Source organism: Sapajus apella, unplaced genomic scaffold (genome assembly GCF_009761245.1).
Source record: "Sapajus apella isolate SASKATOON/1434 unplaced genomic scaffold, GSC_monkey_1.0 scaffold81, whole genome shotgun sequence".
NCBI lineage: Eukaryota > Metazoa > Chordata > Mammalia > Primates > Cebidae > Sapajus > Sapajus apella.
Window position 1 is genome coordinate 2,862,660 of NW_022437021.1, and position 19,231 is coordinate 2,881,890.

The following is a 19,231-nucleotide window of genomic DNA, read 5'->3' on the forward strand; positions in this document are numbered from 1 at the left end:
AAGGTACAATCAAGAAAAGGGGGAATCATGTCAGGATGTTATTGGAGTCAAGCAGATTGACTGTCTGGAGTGACATCCCTAGATGTGTAGAGTAGAGGCTAGTGATTGGGTCAGAGGCAAAAAAACATTGGAGGCATGGACTTAGAGTCCCAGTATGGATTTTAAATTGAATTCCAGGTTTTGCTGCAATTAAAAGCTACTGTAAGGTTTTGAGAAGAGAAATGGTATGATCAAATCATTAGAGCAATGTGATTTTTATTTTAATTAGGAAACACCACAGGGACGGGAGAGATGAGAGGATTAGCTAGTGAGGTAATTCACTAACCAAATAAGTGTTGGAGCCAAGGAGGTCATTCTTAAATTGACAAATTAAAGCTACAGTGTTGTCTCACATTATAACAAGAGGTTTTTACTGTTACTATTATTAATTTTATCTGATTCAGTTACCTTGTTAGTTCTGACAGACTTGGATTGACAGCTTGATTAGCTTCCTTTTATCTGTCCAGAAACACCAAAATTATACCATTTTATCAATTTATGCCTTTATATGTGGCCATGGTTTAGGCAAAGTCAAGAGAAAAATGTCTAGACTAAAGGTGGTGACCGAATTATTTCTCTATCTTATTTGAAAAGAAAGAATCCACATTTTTCTTTCTCATCATCAGCCCTAGTCCTTTTGGGGGATTTTAGTCTAAACTCTGAATGTGCTTACCAGCTGGGAAAAATTTGACATTTACTTGATTTTGTCCCTTGGAAGTAAAAAAAAAATGGCAGCTTTATTAAACACCAAGTCTGCTTATTTATTTCTTCAATCCCTCCCCAGGTTGCAGGCTCTTTTCAAAGCTCTGATAGACCTCTAACCAGTTTTCTAAAGGTAATTTCCCAAAGTGCTGCCTCTAGCCATAGAAAATGCCACGTAGGTTTCTGGATTTATAAAGGCTGAGAAAGCCATTTTGGTTACATTTACAGTTTTTTCTGTGGTTCTGGGTGGTAACGTCCAATTGCCAACATTATTCTTTCCTTCTTCTGGGAAGAGCCATAATTATACTTGGCTTGGTTGACACAAAGCCCTCTGAAAAATATGAAGCTGATCCCTCTAGTGTTCTTTTGTGAAGACTACATACAGTACAGAATGCCGAAGGGAGGGAAAGAGCAGCACAATGCCACAGACAACAGCTCTGAAAGTTAATTTGTTCTTAAAATGACATTAATAAAATGACTTGCAATGACAATTCTGTGTGCTGCATAGAGTATTTACAAAAGAAAATGTTGATACTTTTAAACAATTCATGTATGTATTGCAGGTGTGCAGTTGGCTACCATTATGGGAGAATGTATGGCATTGAGAATTATCCGAACAGATAATAAACAATTTAAATAACATTGTCCAGAGTTATCAGAGGTACAGAGGCAATGTAAACTTGCCTCGTTTTCAGAAATGAATTTACTCCACTGGTTAGGATTGTCTGACTATATTCATAGGCTTTTTCTGGTCATAAACAGAGAAGAAGAGATTTTATATATTTCTACGTTCTGTTTCTGATGTTCCCTGATGTTCAATAAAAAGAGTATGCTATCTTCTTTATGTTTTTCTTTGACATTTTCTTCTACTTTCAGACATTTATTAAACAGCTATTCTATTCCCGACACCGAAGATACAAAAATGATAAGATAGACTCATTTTTCTCAATCAACTACATAATTTCACTGGAAGGTAACTTCTAACTACAATAGAGATGTATGCAAAGAGCCTGGGACGGGGAAATGCTTTTAATTATTAATATTAGCAAAGGGGATGAGATATTTAAACTGGGTTTTGAAGAATGACTGAGAGTTAGAATTCTTAGATTGAAGATGATTCATGATTTGGCATCTTTAACTAACAACTTGGTTGGGTCCAGGTTTTAGGGAGAGCTGTGGCATGGCGGGCTGCTGTGCAGCCTTAGCTCCTCCTGCAAGCCACCTCAGGATTAGTCCAGTGTCTCTTCCAGTAGCTCCCACCCTTCACATTAAGTAAAAAAGAGCTAAGCCATAGAAATGTCAGCATACATTTTAATGAACATAAAATAAAATGTGGAAGAATCATAGGGATCTATATTTGGACTGCTCCTATAATTTGGAGCAGAAAGAGGAACTGCAAAACAAAACTAAGTGAAATAGTGAGAGTAGAACCAAACTCATTGTGCAGCTAAAACCAGGTCCTGATTGAGGGAGTCAGGCTCTATTTGATGATTTTTAAGAGCCCTTCCAGTTCTAAGAGTCCATGAGTCAATTTTCAGAATTATTATCCCAAGAACTGATTGTCCCAGAGAGCCTAGGTAACCACATATCCATTTGAGATCCTACCACACTGATATTTCCACCAGGTGTTGCCTAACAAGTCTGGTATAAAAAAAGACCCCCAACTGACAAGATAATCTGAACAGTGACACTGATATGAAAGTTCACTGCCTGGAAGACATTGAGGCAGTTCTCAAAGGCTTTTAACTCTGACTCACTTGGGCTATAGTTTTGCACATTGAGATCATTTTGTTCATAAGTAAAATATGTCATCTGCAGTTATTTACATTTTACATGTACCATCAAAACCAATTCATAGTCATAAAAGTTGAAAGCATATTAAGGGTCTTAAAATATGTAGAATGCAAAATTGCGCTGTCATTCAGTATGAATGTCAGTATGGTAAAAAAAAAAAGTTCTTATAGGCAGTTAAAATATTATTGTTTTATTGAGACTTTAGTATTTCAATAGCTCCCTAATCTTACAACAAAACATGGTTTAATGGCAAAGGCACCAGAGTATCCAACTAAGGAAATTACTCAAGTGTAAAATGCCATAAGAGGCAGTGCTGAAGCACATATTAAATAGGAGAATTGAGAACTACAGATTTAAATTGATCATGCTCATTTCTGATTCTCACAGTTCTTTGGACATCAGGGTTTCTTTTGTAAAACCTTTCTTCTAGGCTGTGAGTTCCCACTGGCATCTTCAGCGTGCCCTAGTGTTTTTAGCCTCTTCTCTACTACATTCATCACAGTGTAGACTGTTGCATCCATCCTTCCAGTGTAAGATAATTTTTATACATGCTCTCAGAACAAATGGGTCCTAAATTAATCTGGGAATCAAAATTTGAATATTTAAAAGGAGATCTGCATTTTGTAGTGGGCATATACACTAATTATAGAAGGAGTATGGAAAATGAGAGACTACATATCTTGAAACAGGGCACAAGTTCATTATGCTCTTGAAATCTAAGGATGTTTTACACCTGAATTTCCCAGAGACCTACAGCCTTTGTAGATAAATGAGATCATACCAATGGTCATTTTTCATGAATGATGTTGGACTTGAGAATTTCCAAAATGCCCATCTTCTACCAGACATTTTAGAAAGTGTCTCTAGGAGATGTCTCCCATGTGTGAAGGAATAAGAAACATCCCTTGACCTGCAGCTGTACTTCTGCATACTGCAGGGACTTTCTTTCTGCTATGACCTGCATTTTAGTTCCCCATCCAGTGATGCTAGTGCTTTCCTAGGTGTATTAGCTACTGTGCCTGACACTGCTGATTTTTACTGGATATTGGCACAGCTTCTTTAGAATCCTTGAGATGCCAAATCTAGGAAGAGAAAGAAGAAAGGCAGAGAGAGAGGAAGGAGAGAAGGAAATATTTTTCTTCCTGATTTTGTTTCATGGTTGACAGTGCTGTTTATGCCTTGGTATGTTATGTAGTAAAACATTCTTTGAAGGTTTTGCTTACAGCTCTTTCTCATTGAGACTCAACCTTCTCAATATGCATAGAAAAAAAGCAAAAGGTAAATTTGGGATACAGAGTTATTTTTATATTATTTTCAATACTTAAATATTTCATTTAAAAATCTGAGTAGGTATTAACTTTTACTTAAAAAAGAAAGAAAAGCATCTATAACTTAGGGTTCTGAGCTTTAGTATGATGTCCCCAAACTAAAACTTGACAGGGAAAACCAAAGTCAGTTTACCATTCTGAGTTAACAATTTTATCAATTATTGATTTGTACCCCATTTATACATAAAGAGAGTTTGATGGCATCTATAATAATCAGAGGAAAGCCAAGGTTAGAAGTGAAAGATAAAGCCCAAAGAAAAGGAGAGTAGAAAGAGTGCTCAAGGAAGAAATAAAAGTAATTTACCCTGATAAAAAGGAATCTAAGAAGACTAATGGAAAAAGACCTTGTCACAGAGGAAAATGAGAAAGAAGGAGGCACTGTTTACATCAATAGGTAGTTCTCTGTCTTCATTTTCAACAGCACTATATTGTGAAATCCTGCTAGCTCTTTGATAGCTCACCTCGAGGGCTAAAGTAAGGAATCCAATTACTTTTCTAGTAGCTGTAGTGACGATCAACTATACTGTGGCCTTTGGGGACAGTATTTGTATCCTTTGACAGCAATTAATGAAACCAATAAATCAATTAGTTAAATTAAATTAAGGTCCACCCAGCTGTTTCCACAGCCTATCCATGTGTAACTAAATGTGATTATAAGGGTGCCCTTGACGTAAAACGGATACAATTCAAGTGATCTTTGCTGTCTCTATGTCCTAAATGTACCCCCTTTATATAATTATAGTTATTCTACTTTTGTCTGGGCTCTGTATTGGAAGAACTTTGCTTGGGGGAGAGGTCTTGATAGAGACAGCAGAAATACTCTTTGTACGACTGAGTGATAAGCGACAACACCAGGCACCAGTTCTTTCTGTTTATTTTTTTCTTGGAGTTAATATATCTCATTTTTCTTCAAAAATAATCACTGTATCAATACCCATTTTCAGTTTCATGGAGGAGATCTTCTCTTCTTCGACAATGCTGACTCCTCCAACTTCTGCCTTTTTCTCTAGGACTTTCTGATTGCTCTCCTTCCTTCACTGGACCATGATGTTCCTCTGGTTAACTTCATTTTGTTTCCCTACTTCCCAAAGAAGTAAACTGTTTCCCCTGCTTCTGCTTCTTCCCCACCTCCACGCATCAGCGTTCTTATATCTCCAGCCACTCTTCTTCATGTTATCAATTGCCTACATGATGAGTAGGCAATTGTTCTACTCCACTGATAATGACAGTGTTAGCTTGTCCCCACCCTGGATCCTCTCCTTGACTTCTCTCTAGACTTGAACACACTGGACCAATCTTTCCTTCCCAAGCTGCTCTGAGATTAGCCATGCTACATATAACCACATCCTCTCTTTACTTGTGTGAATATTTTTTATCACCTTCATTAATTCTTACATTCATAAATTCCCTCAATGTCCATTAAATATCTATCAAGTACCCACTTGGAAGGCATTGTTTTAGGTCCCAAATATAAATAAGACATGCCCTTGAGCAGCTCTTAGGATAGTAGGGGAGGCAGAGATGCCAGAGAGCTATAATGTGGCTGAATTGTAATAAAATCTTCTGCTACAAAGATATACAGGAAGAAGATGATGATTTTTCCTGGATGTAACAGAGAAGGACAAGATAGATGATATCTATATTGAGTGACCAGGATAAAAAGAAGAGATAAGCTATTTCAAACATGGAGAGTAGGATGTGTAGAGACCTGGAGTTATAAAATCTGATATGGAATTTGGTGACTTTGAGAGTATTGTCTGTGGAAGATAATGTTGAAAATGTAGGCTGTAGTGAGACTCCGAAGAGCTTTGAATGCTGCACTAGAGTTTAGGCTTTTTCACTAAATGTATGGGTTAAGATTTTTGAGAAGATTCACATGCTCTTACGTGAGTTGCAAAAGACACTTGTCAGCAGTGTGGGGAATGGATTGGAGTTAGGGGGACCATTAAGAAGCTCATTTCAATGGTCTAGGAGAGAAATGATTAGGACCCGAACCAGGATAGCTTCAGCGCGAATAGGTACTAGACAGCTTGTGCAGGAAAAATAGATAAAAGATAGTGCTGATTTGATGTTGAGAATTGAGGATAGAGAAAAACAATTTAAAGATAACTCCCATGTTTCTGAAATAAATTTTAGGAGCTGTCATGTCCCTGTGCAAATGTTTCAATACATTCTCACTGTCTCTTTGCAGTGTTTGAAATAGAGTTTCTATATCAGTCAACGTTCTTTTGGTTATAAACAAAAGAAATGGACTCTGCCTAATCAGTCTGAGAAAAAAAAATATTTCAAAGTATACTATGGTTTCTCACAAAGGTCAAGAAAGGTTTGAACAATCCAGCATCATGACAGGCAGAAATCAAAGTAGTGACAGGTATCTCAGATAAGGAACTCATGAATATTTTCTCTAGGATTCTATTATTGAAGTAAATGAATTCCCACAACCCTAGGCTCTCAGTTCAAATCTGTATACACTTGGGGTCTGAATGAAGTCTCAGTTTCATTCAGCTGAGACTACAAGAGCAAGGTCAGACTGTACAACTCTGGCCACTAGAGGTCATATCCTTGTGTTCAAGGTCAGCCTCTAAAATAGAGAGGGGTCTTTGGGAGCTGGACAGATACTCCATGGGTGGGGTGTTCTATATGTCCTGAATTGTTTTATATCATGTATTTTTTCCTGGAAAAAAAATCACAAAAATACATAAGCAGTTTCATAAATGCTTTGAAAATTATGCACAAACCCTTATTAAGAATGCTTTCTCTTAAAAAATAAAGTTCACACTTCTTAGCCTGACTTTTGAGGACCTTTGTGATTGGACTTTAAGAGCCTCTCACTGGTCTTGTATCTCACTCTTTTTTCTTCAAACACTCACAGTTAAAAAACAAATTACTTTCCAAACTCTGAACCTTTAATCATTTCTTTTCTTTATAAGGAATGTCCAAATCCTCTTATTGAAACTAGGAAAAATCCTACTCATCCTTTAACGGCCGAACTGAAAACCTGTTTCTTTTATGAAGTCTTCTTTGACTCATCCATCAACACAGGAGTGACGCCCCCTCTCTTCTTGTCACTTTAATACTTCATACCTATTTTTCTCAAGAGATTTATTACTTTCTTCTTTCCATTATAGTTTCTATATAGCTTGTCTTTGCTTATAGATTCCAAGATGATCAGACACAGAAACTGGGTGTCATTCAGCTTTATGCCTTGCACCTGTAGTGTTCTCTGCTTGTGTGGGACACTCAATACATGCTTGTCAAATGAGTGAAAGGCTACTTACTGGGGAAGAAAGGACCCCTGTCTAATTTTATCCTGCTTGTATTTTTACAAGCTCTTCTTTTCAGAGGAATGAGGGTTTTGTTTGTTTGTTTGTTTTTGTTTTTTTCTTATTTTTCTTTTTATTATGCTCATTTTCTTGGGCTTTGTGTTTTATCTCTGCTTGTTTCCTGGCAAATTCTATCTTATTCTCCTTTTTCTTTTCATTTTCCCCATCGCGTTAAAGTTTCCCCATTTTAGTTTTCTAAAATTATTATTATTTTGAATGACTTTCTTGTTTTCATTTGTCCTAAAAACCTCAGCCTTTACTTTGGCTTTATTATTCACAGGAGAGAAAAATCTGATCATTTACACAGCACTTTCTCCTAAGTGAAAAGCATTGTTTCCAGATGCACTAAAGGGGAGCTATAAAATCACAGAAAACTGTGACTGATATTTACATTTTAAACAGCAGTGTTTTGCTCATTCCCACTCTACTCCAATGTTTTTACTCCCTTAAAAATGATGGATTTAGAGATCACCACTAAAATATTTAAATTAACTTGAGCTGAATGAAAGAGTCCCTTCTCTTTGTTTCAAGTGCAAAACCACACTTGCAAAATGGCCTGATAGGAATCTTTTCTCTGTGTGAACTCTTTCCTCGTGGAACTGGGATTGGGGGTGGTGGGGGGTTGTTATGCCATGCATGGAAAAACAGCAACCTCTGCTGGTGGGAAGGCCTCTGAGGCTTGAGAAGCCTGAGTGTGGAGAGTCAACAAAGCTTTGGAAAATTCTTGGCTAGCATATCCCCTCCAGATTGGAAATCAATTCGAGATTTCTAATGATTACTGCTCATGCTATAACTGAAACTTAGTTAACTTCACAACACTGAAAATCAGTAATAAATCTTTCTATTCTTCTTTTTTCGCCTCCTCCAGGACTTTCCTGTTAAAAATTGCTGTTATTCTTAACTCTCATGGAAATTCTCATTATGTAAAATTTTTATTATGGTTCCACAGCAATGTGTGTTGGTTCAATGAGAGCAACTTGATGTCATCATTATCATTAAATACTTCATTAGAAACCAGCTATGGCAGTGTTCTTGGGTTCTCTGTGTAGCTGCTTTATTAGGGAACCCATCTCATACATTGATGTCTTCTTGGTATTTACACACCCTTGGCTGGGGTCCACAACCAGCCGTCATTAAATGAAATTTCCATCTGCAGCAAATATGTGTGAAAATGAATGTATCTGTGTTTATTAGAAAAATATGGTACTTGACATTTTATTCTGTCTCATAAAGACCACGTTGGCTCAGCTTGCCTTCTCCTACTTTGGATGTCTGTAAGTTAGTTGACTCACCCCAAATTATTGGCTTTACCATGCTACTCATGGAATCTTGCAAAGTGGCATCTCTCTCTGGGGCTGGAGGGGACGTAAGTTGCAGTAGAGTTAAAGACAAATAATCACTGGGTAAGTATACTGACTTTTATAAGATTTATGAATTGCAAAATCTCATCCATCCATCTCTGTAATTATCAAGCACGCATAGTTTGTTGTTGTCATGACTGACATATTTCCCAGAGGGACCTTCTGCTATATGAAGGAATATGAAGATAGGAGAATATTCCACAGGATTTTTCAATAGGAAAGTCCTCAGGAAGTTCCATTTGTAGGTATTTTCATATGAACTTGATGGGTTGGCAGTTTCTTTCATTAGCATGCTTCAAGGACTGTAGTCCATGCTATTACTCTTTATCTCTAGCTCATTAGGAATTAAAGAAGTTCCCAGTATCATATCAGCACATTTTCTTTTTTTTAATTTAATTTTTTTTATTGCATTTTAGGTTTTGGGGTACATGTGAAGAACATGCAAGATTGTTGCATAGGTACACACATGGCGGTGTGATTTGCTGCCTTCCTCCCCATCACCTATACCTGGCATTTCTCCCCATGCTATCTCTCCCCAACTCCCCACCCCTTGCTGTCCCTCCCCTATTTCCCCCCCAACAGACCCCAGTGTGTGATGCTCCCCTCCCTGTGTCCATGTTTTTTCATTGTTCAACAACCGCCTATGAGTGAGAACATGCGGTGTTTGATTTTCTGTTCTTGTGTCAGTTTGCTGAGAATGATGGTTTCCACGTTCATCCATGTCCCCACAAAGGACTTGAACTCATCGTTTTTGATGGCTCATAATATTCCATGGTGTATATATGCCATATTTTCCCTGTCCAGTCTATCATCGATGGGCATTTGGGTTGGTTCCAGGTCTTTGCTATTGTAAACTGATCAGCACATTTTCTAAATTTCAAATTAGTTTCAGTTTAAGGCATTTTGTTTTAAGAATGATACCCATTTTTTTCTCAGGAGGCCTGAAGCAGATCTGAACAAAGTCTTGGTTTATAAAAATTTTTTCTTTGCTCTGGTTTCATGGAGAAGGCTAATATGTAGTAACTAATATCTGCATATATCCTTTTGCCTTATAATCACAACCACATCCACTTACAGTTCTATATTCTAATTTCTTTATGATGAAGCAATTAGCATTAAAGCATCCTGAGCTTATTATGATTACAGTGTCTGCTATAATCATAGTTAGTCGTAACTATAATTATCATCACAAATATAGTGGCTATTAAACTAAATTTTAATAACTCACTCTATCATTAATATAATTGTTATTGTTAACTTCATCCCCTCCTATAAGCTGCATAATAATGAATAATTGACAAAGAAGTGGAAATATGAATCACAAAGCACAGAATAAGAAATCCCATTCCCTGTACTAACAGAGTAAGTACCAAAAGCTTACTTATCAACTTAGAGTTTGAGACTCAACACATTCTTCTCAATACCAATAGTTTTATGAATAATATTAAGTCTGCCAAGTAAGCTTCTGCTTCAGAATCTATTTAAACTATAATACAAATTGGTATAAAACTAATAGAACAAGCCTGAATTGGATTGGGCATCTAGGTCAGCATCAAGCCATATGGAGCAGGAGGGAGAAAAAGAAAAATTTTCTTTTCTTTCTTGGAAGCAAGGCTGATGATAAGCCAAGTTTAATAATTGTGAAATTTTCTCAAACCTCCAGTTCTAGTTCACTACAGTGGAATCTCACCTAAATCGTGCAAGGATGGTGAGAAAATGGCTATTTCATTTCCACTTAAGATCACTGAGCAGAGGAAATAAACGTAAACCTTGGAAATGGTCTTCCAGCCACATGTCAGGGGCTTGTTCTTGCCTGTAGCTGGCTTCTTCCTTACGTGGCTCTCAGCATTTGAGAGTGCCAGGAGTTGCAGTTCTTCCAGTTGTTGTAAAAGATTCTGGGGTGTCAGGGAAGTCTGGAGGTTAGCAGCTTTTGCGCCTCTATTATTCTTCACTGTTAACTTACCGTCTGCAATTCTGTTTCCACAGTCTCTCCTACATCTGCCCTCTACCGGTCATTCTTAGTAACCCAGTTTAGTGCTGGCTTTTCCATCTCTTGGGACTACTGTTGGAAATTTCATACTTCCATACTCTCCTCTTCCCATCTCCAATTTTTCACCTATACTGCTCCTGATTTTCTCTCCCGCCAGAACATTAATTAATAATCTATTCTATCTTCAACACTGTGCTATATGGTGCTATCCCCTTACTTAAAAATCTTTACAGCTTTCTTTTGCCTATTTAATAAATGTCCAAATACACTCAGTAAGGCTACTCTCCTAGAATTATCTCCTAGTATGCTCCATCCTAAATGCTATGACTCAGTAACATGGTTCTCTGAATGTATCGCACATTTCCACATCATTTTATGTTTTTTTAAAGCTGTTTCCTCTGCCAGGAATGTTTTCCCCCTTATTTTCCTGTCAAATGCTTGCTAGTTGTTCAAGACCAAATTTAAACATTTTTTTTTCATGAAGTATTTCCCAATTGCTCCTCGCATTCGCCTTAAAGTAGGATTAGTGGCTCTTTTCTGTGTCTTTCACTTATACCTTTACTGCAGTCCTTCATCTATTACATATTTCAGTCATCAGCTATGTGGCAGGCACTATGATAGACGTGGAGGATGAATGACACCGGCAAAGACCCTGTCCACAAGGAGCTGATCTTCTTTTATTTTGGCCTGAGCAACTACAATGATAGATTTGTCAGCTACTTGAGAAGGGCCATGAGGGGAAACAGGGCTGGGGGTAAAATCAAGAATTCAATTTTTGGAATACAGTTAAGAGATCTATTGTAGAATAAGGTGACTATAGTTACTACTAATATATCACGTTTTCAAAAATTGCCAAGTAAGATGATTTTAAATGTTTTCATCACAAAATGATATGTATATGATACAATGTGTATATGACTTATTTGAGCCATTCTTCATGTATACATATTTCAAAACATCTAGTTTCACACAATGAATATATATATAATTTTTATTTAATTATATAATATATATATATAGTTTTTATTTAAATAAATAATTTTTTTAAAGAATTCAGTTTTTGACCTGATTGTGAAATGCTATTGGATATACACATAGAGGCACAATGTGGCTACATGAATGAGTCTAACATACAGCTGAAAAGGTATGTATTTGGGAATTGTCAAATATATGTCTAGAAGCCTCCTTAAAGTCATTAGATGAATGAGATCTCCTGGGAGAATGAGAAGAGAAGAATTCTGAGGACTAAACTGGAGGTCACTTGAATGCTGGAAAGACAAAGAAGAGCCAGCACAGGAGATCAGGGGGAGCAACCAGTGAGATGGAAGGAGACCCAAAATACAGGGATAAATGAAGAAGGTGTTTTAGGAAGGAAGGTTGGACCCAACTGTGTCAGAGTTTCTGATGATTTGAAGATGATGAAGTCTAAGAATTTATCTTCGAATTGGTAATGAGCTGGTCATTGGGGACTCCACCAATAGTTGATTTGTGAGGTCAAAAGCTGAACAGGAGTGAGTAGAGGAAAGAAAGAAAAAAGAGGAAGCAGAGGCAGCAAGTATAGACACTTATTTCTAGTGTTGTAGTGTCAAGGAGGTAGAGAAGTCAGGCAGTTGGTGGCAGGAGGAGATATGAGTGGGAGATCCTATGTTTATTTGCATGATGGTGGACTGACCTAGTAGCGATGGAAAAGGTCGTGTTATGTATGAGAGAAAGGACAATTGCGCAGCAGTATCCTTCAATAGGTAAGAAAAGGGTTGTAGAAGCACTGACCATTGATTCATTTTAATTAGGGGGAGTGCAGAGTAGATGAGCCCAGATGCAAATATTTTGGTACATTTGGTAGTAAAAATGGTGGCAGTGGCTGTGGAAATTCTCACTTTTTTTTTCTTTTTTCCTGAGTGAAGCAAAAAGCCAGTTCAGTTGAGAGTGAGAAACAGGGAAAAGGCTTAGAGGTTTGTAGAGGGAAAAGAAAGAGTAAAATAATGATCTAGGAAAAAAGAGAATCCATCTTCCTTTTATTCTATTTCTTTTAAATTCTATCTTTCCCACTGGAACTCCCCTCACTGAACTTCCAGCAGGGTCTTTTCCCCAGAGAAGGGTCTTAAAAAATATTGCTTGCATTAATTAATTGGAAGCTCTTCTCTTTCAAATCTGGACCTGGGGGGGGTCAATGGTTCAAGGCTGTTTCAGAGGCTTTGGATAGTTAGACCACTCTCCCTTGTAAAGTTTACCCACAACCCCTTCCATCTTTCTGAATTTTAAAGTAGTAATTTAGCACACTTGCATCTGAGCCACATTTTGCAAAAATATGTTTCTGTTGACATCAGATGAGAGTTGAGTTGTGAAATACATCTCTTTAAAAGATTAACTATGCTTCCAAAAAGGCTCTTTGTTGTGAGATTTGCTACCAGATGGGAAATTCTAGGCTCTGAGTGTTAACAGTATTCTTGTGATTGCAGAAAAATAGCTTCATTTTGTGTAAGCAAAATGAACATATACATGTGAAACATGATGACATTGTAAGTAAATATGCAAATAAGAACGAAAAAACAGTTAAATTGCTTATGGAGTAGAGAAATGAAAATGGAAGAAGGTTGTTTGTTAATTAACCAGAGCATGCTTAGAAAATATTCTCTTTACCACTTGCTTTCCCAGCATGGTTTCAGGAGCTGGGCTGGCAGAAGAAATATTTGATACAGCCCTAATTCTCAAAGATGGTACAGTTTTGGAGAGAAGCAGTCCTTGTTTTAAAGCATTGGAAAAGTGCTAATATAAGGTGTAGCAGCAATTTTGAAAGCAGCAGAAATCTAGTTTGGGCTGATTTAGTTAGGAAAGTCTTCCTGGAGGAGGCAGGCCTTACACATTGGCAAATTCTTATTTCTTTGAGTGTAACTTTTGTTTGGAGGCTTGCTTTGATAAAGCGGAAACTCTCTGGCTTTAAACTTCTATTATATTGGGCTTTCTCTCAAATTAATTTTCTATGGGCATAAATTATGTCCCTTCAACTGCCATGTTCATTATTCAACAGACATGTTTAGAGCCTACTAAGTGGCTTGGCACTATGGGTGCCCTTGTGAACAATTTGGTACCTGCCTTTGAGAAAATCATAGTATATTAGAGGTCAGCTAGTATGCTTCCTGTTTTTTTTTTTAACTCAACTATAGTAAAAGTTTCCACTTCTTGCTAAACTATATCTCAATTGTTTTCCTCTCTTCAAGAAAAATGTCTTTTTAGGTTGATCTATAGAAGGTACTGGCAAAAACACTTGCCCAATAAGGTGCCTGAGCTGCTCCTGGATGGGGAAGGTTGAGGAGTTATAAGGAGCATCTGCTGGGTGTTCACCAGGTGAACCTATTTTAAATTTAGTGTCTAAGCAGGAGATGAATTTCTTTTCAGAATGGGCTTCTCCTCCCCCTTCCACTGTAGAAGATGCTAATTGTTGAGAAGCTTCGCTTGCAGCAGATTCTGGGCTCTTATGTATAGAAGAACAAGGAAAGACTGATCCTTTTCAGTTAGCACACATTTATCAGTCACCTATGATGTGCAAGGCACTAAGACAGACGAGGAGGATGCACAACAATGGCACAGGGTCTGCCCTCCACATGCTTATATAGGTTGAGGTATACCTTATCTGAAATGCTTGGGACCAGGAGGGTTTGGGATTTCAAATTCTTTAGAATTTTGGAATATTTGCATATACCAAATGACATGCCTTAGAAATGGGACCCAAGTCTAAACATGAAATTCATTTATGTTTCTTATGCACCTTATACACATAGCTTGGAAGTAATCTTATGTAATATTTCAAAATAAATTTGTACCTGAAACAAAGTTTTGATTGCATTTTGATTTTAACTCATCACGTAAAGTCAAGTGTGGAATTTCCCACTGTGGTGTCACATTGATGCTCAATGTTTTGGATTTTGGAGCCTTTTGGATTTCAATTTTTTAAATTAGCTATTCTCATTATGTAGTCTATTACAGACAATAAGTAAATAGAGAGATACAAAATAGTTTGTGTACTGATTATCATTATGAAGAAAAACAAGCTGTGTAAAGCAGAGTAAGGGGGAATGAGAGAAAAAAGGAGAGGCGGTGCTATTTTGGATTGAGTGCTCAGAGAAATCCACTCTGATGATGTGAAATTTGCACAGAGACATGAAGAAAGCCAAGTAATGAGGAGCATGTGGGTCAAGAAAGAAGCTCATTCCAGAAAAGCAAGTGACTTAAGGAAGGCTAGGAACATAGGCACTGTCCAACCAGCAGGTGCAAAAGATGACCTCTGCAGGAGGCTGGCATGGCTGGTGTGGCCGGTCGTGTGACTGGAGGGGACAGTGGGGAGGGGATGGCAGCAGCAACCTGCAATGTGGGACTCACAGAAGCACAGTATGAACCAGCCAGATTTCTCTTCTTAGCCATGCTGGCCGAATATCTCCTATCTCATGTCAAGGACTTGATTTCTTGTAGAGTTCTGACTCTGTCATCTCAAAAAGCCCTCTTGTTATTTTCAGGAAGTCCTGAGGGTGTTTTATAAGCTACTGCCTAGCTTGTAAAAAACTTTACAGCTTCCTTCAGGGCACTTGGGAGAGGAGCTCATTCCTTCCCATGTCCTTTAGGGTCCTGGAGAATCCAGTTCCTGCCACCTCCCCAACTCATTTTGGACCAGGGGTCACCCCCTCTTCATCCATTGCATTTCTTCCACCATGGCAATTTCTTCTGATTCCTCCTTTTGCTTCCAGATGCTTTTCAGACTCTCCTCATTCAGCAAACCACGTGGCTTGTTTCTGCTCCTGCTCCTGCTGTACGTCCTAATATTGGAACCCTTGACTCAGAAAGATCTTCCTAGGCCGCCTAATATAAAAGTAGCTGCACCCCTCACAACATCGCCTTGCTTCCTTCATATCTCTTAATATTAACTTTCTTAATATTAATTTTCTTCATAGTCACAAAATCTCAAAGGATCTCAGTTATTTAATTGTTTATTAAATCTTGGCTTGTGTGAGCAGAGACTTGCCTTGTTCACTGTTATCACCTTGAGGATCTGTCAGGATGCTTGCCACATAAGAGGAATCCTACATTAACTATAAATATTGGTGCATGAGATAAAGAATATAGATGCCCTAAGGTTAACAGACCCTAAAAATGATTGCAGCCAGGATTCTGGAGGGTACAACTAAGTAAGCAGTATACTTAAAAAGTTTTACCTTAACAAGGCTTACCTCTGTCTGGGTGCTACATTACATCTTCCAAGTTTGATCCATCGACCCCTTTTTATTCCAATAAAGAGACTACTCTGGTTCAGACTATTTTCATTTTAATGTCTATCTCTAGTGTGTCTGAATGAATTAATATAGACCCAGCGTGGAATTGCTTGGAGAAAAGGTACTGGCATTTTGAAACTGCAAGACTCTGATTTTGTTTAAATGATGCATTGTTCAGGCATTCATTGGATGACAATGTGAGAAATGATTTTTCCTGCCTTTGCTGTCAGGTGGTCTGATTCACTGAGATATAGTGGGGGCAGGAAAGGGTCCACCTACGGAGAGAGAATTGAACAATGAATGCGCTGGTTTCTCTGGAATCAAGTAAAAAAAAATTTTGATTTTATGTTTATTCAGCCACTGGGAAGAACACAGCTGTAATAATAATCCACGAAGGACAGACATTTGACTTGAATACTTTCTCACTTCTGTGAGCTGTGACTTGAAATGGGGACTGCTCCCTGGCCTGCCTCTGGACTCAGGCTCTTGGCCCTTTGGAGTGGGGTCAGTTTTCCAGCAAAGAATAAAATCTAGGGTGCCTGAATTTTCACCAGGGGAGGTGGGAGAGGAACACAGCCCAGAAGAATAAGTGGGTTTTCTTTTCTTTCTCTTTTTTTTTTTTAAAGCAAGAGCCAGCACATTGAAACCTGCCTTTCAATTACTCTATTGAAAGAACAAATTAAAAAAATACCTGTTTGTAAATGGCAAAATGAATATAAAATAAGCGAAAGGAGAAATAGAGGTCCTGTTTTAGTGTAGGCAAACTGATGCATAGAGATCAAATATATCCTTAACTCTAACTCTCTCATCTGCATATATACAGATGGGAAAGTCATTTCATCTGCTCTGGGAAAAAAACAACAAAACTAAAACAGTAACAAAACCCACACTGTTTGCTTATTTCATATTTGAAGTGAAAGCCTTTCAGCTTCTAATTAGTCTCACCAAATGGTGTTTAACTTTAAAATGAAAGTTTTGTCATTACCATGGTTTAATTTTGGTTGACCTTTGATCCTTCCTTCCTCATCTGTTGCTATAGATTACTGCACTGTCTGGTATGGTAGCCAGCAGTCACATGTGGCTATTTTAATTCAAATTAATTTAAATTTGATAAAATTTAAAACTTATTTGCTCAGACATCATCACCACTTTAAGTATTAAATAGCCACAAACTACTAGCTACTGTATTGGACAGCATAGACATAGGTCACATCCCTCATCACTGAAAATTCTGTTGGGATAGCTCTGTTCTAGAAACTAAAGGCATGAATTGGAAGACAGCATGGTACAAGAGAATTTTCAACATATTTTTTAGCCAAGCGAATGATTTCTTGACCAAAATTGTATATGGAAACTCAATATATACAAATGATAGTTATGGAGCTGCTTCTGGATCCTTGCTCGTTTACCAACTATTCTAGCCCCTCAATCCCATGCCCAAAACTTCCAGGTCATCAGAGAGCAAAGGTTGAAGATCACAAGGGCAGTTGGATCACAAGGGCAGTTGGTAAGGTATCATTTTCAGAGTGAGCACACCCAGGTTTGAATTTTGGCTCTTCCTCTTGCTAGTTTTCTGAACTTGGAGTTCTTGGAAATTTCTAGGAGTCAGTTTTCTTACCTGTAGCATACATCAACTATCTCTGAAGGTTGCGAAGGCAGGTTTAATCTTCTCATTTTCAGATGAGGAATTGAAGCTCAGCAGAACTGCATGCCCGCCAGACAGCCACCCAGTGGAGGCCAGAGCCGGGACCAAACCCAGTCCTCTCTCAGTGCCATTTCACTCCACTGCTCTACAATTTCCTGTTCAAATTGAAATTTTTCAAGCCAAGCCACTTTTTAAAAACCAGCTGTCTAGATGTCACTTATGATTTTTTATTTCCTGGATCAATATAACATGTGAATACTTCTAAATGTACTGAAGCAGAAGTTGCCACCCTTGAACTGGCAAATGCTGTTCGAGTTAAGTCAAATCTTTGATGCCCTTCATACTTCTTTGATATGCTTCGTGTTCTTCTCTTTGCAGATGATGGAAAATAAAAACAACAAGCAAGTGAAACTCCCTGACTTATCAACTTTACTCAAAAAATAAGTGATATTTTTTCAAAAATCCTCTTCAGTGGTGGGACTAGAAGCCAATCTGATTGTGAGTTTGGAAAACTCACTCCTTTTAATGGGACTGAGCATGAACTCAGCTGGCCTGTGTGACTTCTGCCACTTCCAACCACAGCTGACCATGCAGGGACAATTTTGACAGATGTAGTGGAAAGATTAGTGGCTCTCAATATTGAAGTAACTATAAAATGCTATTAGAGTAGGATAACCAGGAATGGCAGGAATTTTATGATTATAATTATGTGGCTTTCTTTAATTTGATCCAGTGCTCCTTCCCCTGCAACTTCTGCTTCCATATGATTAATAACTATTTTTGAATCAATGAAATAATGATCATTCTTTAATGCCTTAGTACAAACTATGTTATTAAAAGTTATGCAGCTTGGTCCAAAGATGGAAAAGGACAGAGGATGGGGCCAGAGTCTTTGCCAGGGCAATGCCAAGAAGGGCATGACCACTGGAGACACTTGAGTGGATGGATGCTGTGTGTCCTGGAATATACATGAAGTCGAGGTACAGACATGGCATTGACTATGAGTAGAGCAGTGCAGAAAGAAAGAAAGGAGCAAACTTTAGAAGCCTCACAAGTTTTCCTAGAGTCATCCCTGTGAGCTTCATATTCTATCTGTCCTTAGGAAATGCTTCTTTTATGTGGAGCATTGCATGCCTAAGATATTTTTAATGTTTTTCTCTGCCAAGTGCAGCAATAAGAAGAAATTTTCAGGTAGAGAAACAGGAGAATTGGAGGAAATTCTTAGAATTGTGCACATAAGGCAATTCCGTTGCAGCATTATCTGCTGTGGTCCTTTGAGAAAACTGTTTATTGCCATGATTGCAAATCAAGTTAGTCTTTTTCTAGGGTTTGGGAAAGCTTATATTGGTTCAGGACCAAAATGAAGCTAGAACTAGCACTTTCCCAAGAAGGCACAAATAAATGGATGCATGAGTCTCCATGGATGCATGGCAACACTTTGGAGAAGTTTGCTCCTCCGAATCACAAGGATTGTTTAAACTCTCATCCCACTGGCTGGCTGTGTGGAAGCTACCCATTTTGTGGAAGGTGACCCTGACTAGACTTTGCACAGTTCCTTCAGATTAATAGTGAAGTCCTCTAACATGTTTTCTGAACCTATCAGTGAAAGAAGAGAGATGCCTACCAGTGCAGAGGAAAGGAGTGGATATATTTTAAGTCTTTTGATTTCTGTCATGTAGATGACTCAGGTATAAAAACAAGAAATTCTTTTTTTTTTTTTTTTTTTAGTTTTTATTTTATATTTTATTTTTTTTATTTTTTATTTTTTATTTTTATTTTTTCCCATTT